We start from the raw sequence: 4,382 nt of genomic DNA, 5'->3' as shown, positions 1-4,382 counted from the left end.
CATACAAGGACAATAAAAGGTAAGTGTCACTGAAAAAGGAGTAGCTTAAAAATGAAGAGATGGCTGCGATGAAGGTGAATTGCCTTGATATGTGCCTATGAATCTGCATGGAAAAAACTGCAGATACATTGTTCTCCCTATCCTCATAGGCACAAGCCAAAATAAGTTAACAGAGATTTTTGCTAAGCATACTATAATGAAATAAACCAGCATTTTGACTGTCACGATAATAAGGCATTGAACCTGCAAGTCTTTGAGATGAGGAAACACACACACATGTGTATTCATGAGAGCTGAGTCACCAAAAAGTTGTAGAGTGACAGATTATGTCTTCTGATAAACCAGGTTTCTACAGACTGTTGTTCTGTTCCTGCAAATCAACAGCAAGTAGACAGTTGCCCAAGAATGTAATCCATCTCATACTTACACATGCCACACTCATGCACCCATCTGTCCTATTGTTCTACCTTGCCAATTAATTTATTGTGCTTATGTGTGGCATTCAATTTTGGGCACCAAAATAAGTTTATCTTTTATTGAATTTCCATGAAATTTTTGAAGAACCCTCATGCAGATACCATTTTTACAATAAATAAAAAGCCACTATAAAAATAAAATTTAAATATTAGGTTTTTTCTCTCTACCACCTATAAGTAGTGAACATTCTTATTGTATATGACTAGTTTTTAAAGGGATAAATGGGTGATTTGATTTAAGTTTACTACAATTTCTTGAACAGAAGTAAAATTCTAGTATCTAACTTAACGGAGTCTCAATAATTCTTGATTTCCAAAGGCATGATATACTAAGAATTTTCCATAATGTCTCTCTTCAATATTATTGGCAATGTCAATATAAAGACCACTATTGAACAACATCATACAGGCATAACCTAACTTGATTTTGAATCAATGACACTTGAAACATCCAAATTTTATTTATCTAGAAATTCAGAGGTCTCAAATAATTTTGAGTAAAAATTGAAGAAATTGCATATCCTCAATTTAGCTTGCATTTCTGTAAAATTTAGCTTGCATTTCTGTAAAATTCTGTAAATCCAAATAATCACTTATGAGTTTTCTTCCACAAATATAAAGTATAACAATGAATTCCCAAACACTCTTATAGACATAAAAATAATCCATAGCTTTCTTTGCTCTTCCTCAATAAATCAGGACAGAGATCTGAAAGGCAAATGATGCTAACACTCCTATATTTAATTTTCCTCTATTCCTGCCTCTCTTACCTCAGATTGCTAGTAGCAATTACTGGCACAAATAAAACTATTAAAATTATATTCCTGCCAAAACAATTTGAGAAAAATGCTGCAGAACCATATAACAATCTATCAAATTTATCCACTTCCTCCATCTTCTTAGTCTCCAAATATCTTAACAATTATAATTTAATAAATACATCATCAGACCAACAAAGAATCTAGTATGATAGGTGACATATAACTCAGACTTCTTGTTTCTGAAATGATATTTGACACTCTAAATTTGCTTTGAAGGGAAAAAACCAGGTATGAAACAGTAATGATTTTAAAATCTTATTATTTTTCACTCTAAGCTACAATACCATATTTGTCCTTGTAGATGGTTATCCACCCGATCACAGAAAGTCTGGCCTTGTGAAATGTTTGCTTTCTGTGTATATTTCTGCTCTGCCAGTTGTTGTTTTCATCATCTGCCATGTGCCACGTCCTGCAGCTCCAGTGGCACATTTCACCTTGTATTCTGTGCCATGCAGTACATATTCTGCTTGAAAGGATGGAAGATTAATTTTGATAGATAATTGATTTTATTCTAAATAGCATTCTATTGTTGTACTGACAGCACCATATGTTCTCATTAGTCAAAATTCTCAACAGCCAACAGTGTAGATACATTAAATTTTGAAAAGCAATGTTAGGAGGAATTTTAGCAACATGACAAACTCAGGTGATGCACACGGTGCCCTCATGCCATAACAGCAGAAAGAAATGCAAGATAAATTACAGAAAGTGAAGGAAACACCTAATTCAACAGAAAGGGATAGACTTAAGTACCAAATTAAGAGTCAAAGAACAACAACAAACATGAGCCAGAGCTTTAAGCTGAAGATGCCATTGTGTCTCTTACGAATAATTCATGTCCAGATAGGTTTTGAGTTCAAGAATATAGATTTCTAGTGCTTCTTTTTTTAAGATTTATTTATTTATTTATTTTAAAGGCAGAGTGACAGAAAGACAGAAGCAGAGAGAGAAAGAGAGACAGAGAATGAGAGAGAGAGGGGGGTCTTTCATTCACATCCATGGTTCACTTTCCAGATGGCCACAATAGTCAGAACTTTGCTGACTGGAAGCCAAGGGTCAGGAGCTTCTTCTGGGTCTCCCATGTGAATGTAGGGGCCCAAGGACTTGGGCCATCTTCTATTGCTTTCCCAGGCCATAGCATAGAGCTGGCTCGGAAGTGGATCAGCAAGAACTTGAATTGGCACCCATATGGGATGCTGGCACTGCAGATGGCAACTTTACCCGCTACGACACGGCACTGGCCCTGCCAGTGCTTCTTGTAAGGCACAAACCTGCTACTGAAACCATATAAAGTACACAGTCAAAAACCAAGCAAAGGAGTATTCTAATTCTGGGGCAGAGAACTGCCTTTCAATGAGTACAGATGATACTTCCTTAAAGTGAACTTTAACCACTTGGAGCTCCAGGCTCCAGGCTTCCACTTGGCCCAGTCCCAGTGTCTGAGGCCATTTGGGGAGTGAACCAACAGGTGGATGATCACTCTGCGTGTCTCTCTGTCTTTGCCTTTCAAATAAAATGAAAGTAAATAACTAACTAACTAAATATTTAAAAAAAGAAAATCTAATAGGGAGCAACATAGATAGGTATTAAAATATGTTTTGAAGTGAACAAGTTAAGGAACGAACTGAGATTCACAGCAGTACACAATTAACAGATATTTAAACTCATGTATTCAGAACCCCACTGTGTATATTCCATAAGGATAAGTTCATAGAAAAGATATGAATCAAATCTATTGAAGTCAGTGCTTATGGTGAGGAAGATATATGAATTCAGATCTGGAAAATAGGATAAAATAAGATTATAAAAATGGTGTCAAAACAAGTGAGGGCTGTGCATGAACCAATCATGAGGCTGTGCTATGATGTAGTGCAGAAAATAACTATAAACTGATACCCGTTAAATAATACAATAAAACAAAATACAGATTTTCTAATAATTTATGGAAGAAGAATGAATAGGATAGCAAATATTAAACATATATGTAGGATTAAATAACCATCTCTGCTCAGGCTGCTGAAATGAAATGTTACATTTTGAGTAGCATAAACAACAGAAATTTACCTGCTCATGGTTCTGAAAGCTGAAAAGTCTAAAGTCAAGGTGCTGGCTTATTACTCCCTGGTGAGGGCTCTCCTGAGCTTGCCTCTGGTGACCTCCTTGTTGTGTCCTTCCAGGATGAGGAGAGAGAGTTCTGTTATTATCTTCCCTTTCCTACAGGGGCACCAGCCCTGCAGGATTAGGATTCCAGGATTCAAGTTTAATTACTACCTTATATACACTATCTTTAAAGACAGTCTCATTGAGGATTAGGACGTCAATAAATGAATCTTGGAGAGCACAATTCAGTCCATTGTCACTGCTAAAGCACAATAGATCAAACTGTGGGTTTCCACCAATAGACCAGACTGTGGGACTCCACCTAAAATAGTTTAAATTCCATTGCTGACATGACAAGAAGTTTCAAAGTCCTGCAACACAACAAAACTGGGAAAATTATTTTTTTTTAATTTAGAGAATTTAATACATTCGATTCTCAGGATCATGGCAAATGCAGTTACTATAACACAGTTCTCATCAATTCTGTCATTAATAGGCTATTAATACAAAAAGAACACATGCATTGTAGTTCATAACTATCTAAGAATATAGGGAAGAAGAGAAGTGTCATTGTATGAAATACGTAAAATAAAATTATTTAAAATATGTAAAATTAAAATAAATAGAAATTTATCTTTTGAAAAAACACATATTGACAGTCTCTGATAAAGTTCCCAAGGATAAAAAATGAAACACATGCATTCACAGACCCCATTCCTAGATCACAGAATGTACTGCTAAAATTATTAGACCCCAAACCCTTCCCCTCTAATTCGTAGGGTGAATGTTTTGCACCAGGAATGGAAAATGAAGTCCTGCATCGGCTACAGCCCTACCAAATCCTCAGCAGCTAAGACAGGTGTCCCTGTCTTTGCCTTTCAAATAAATGAAAGTAAATCACCAACTAGAGGAGCTCATTTCCAAGCCCTGGCTCAGAGTTCTATCCAGAGAGAAACAGAAAGCTCCAAATCTCTCTCTCTAGGAA

This window comes from Oryctolagus cuniculus, chromosome 8, assembly GCF_051225735.1.
Source record: "Oryctolagus cuniculus isolate XC-2025 breed Fujian yellow rabbit chromosome 8, ASM5122573v1, whole genome shotgun sequence".
In the NCBI taxonomy this organism is placed as follows: domain Eukaryota; kingdom Metazoa; phylum Chordata; class Mammalia; order Lagomorpha; family Leporidae; genus Oryctolagus; species Oryctolagus cuniculus.
Note: the sequence above shows the minus strand (reverse complement) of the source record.